Source organism: Sceloporus undulatus, chromosome 4, assembly GCF_019175285.1.
Source record: "Sceloporus undulatus isolate JIND9_A2432 ecotype Alabama chromosome 4, SceUnd_v1.1, whole genome shotgun sequence".
Taxonomy (NCBI): Eukaryota; Metazoa; Chordata; class Lepidosauria; order Squamata; family Phrynosomatidae; genus Sceloporus; species Sceloporus undulatus.
The window spans coordinates 110,937,457-110,937,704 of NC_056525.1; the positions used below are offsets into that span (position 1 = coordinate 110,937,457).

Consider the following 248-nt stretch of genomic DNA (forward strand, 5'->3'; position numbering starts at 1 on the left):
GGTGGGTAAGATCTTTGCCTGAACTGGGAGTGTCACTGCCAGACTGAGCAATTCTGGACAGAACAGGCAGGACAATGATCCAATAACATATGCAGATATACCAGGAGACATTCTTTCCAGTATTCCAGAAACATAAGTATTTCACTCTTCCTTTTCTATTAAAACTAATATCTGTAATCAAAAACAAGGGCTGCTATTATTATTATTATTATTATTATTATTATTATTATTATTATTATTATTATTAT

General features: G+C 31.5%; 1 protein-coding gene and 1 long non-coding RNA gene across 6 annotated transcripts in view; one reads left to right on the forward strand and one right to left on the reverse strand.

Moving 5' to 3' along the window:
• Positions 1-248, reverse strand: part of CDC14A (cell division cycle 14A) — a 123,682-nt gene that overhangs the window by 44,510 nt on the left and 78,924 nt on the right. The window lies entirely within an intron of this gene.
• LOC121928403 overlaps positions 1-248 on the forward strand; it is a 33,974-nt gene that overhangs the window by 27,952 nt on the left and 5,774 nt on the right. The window lies entirely within an intron of this gene.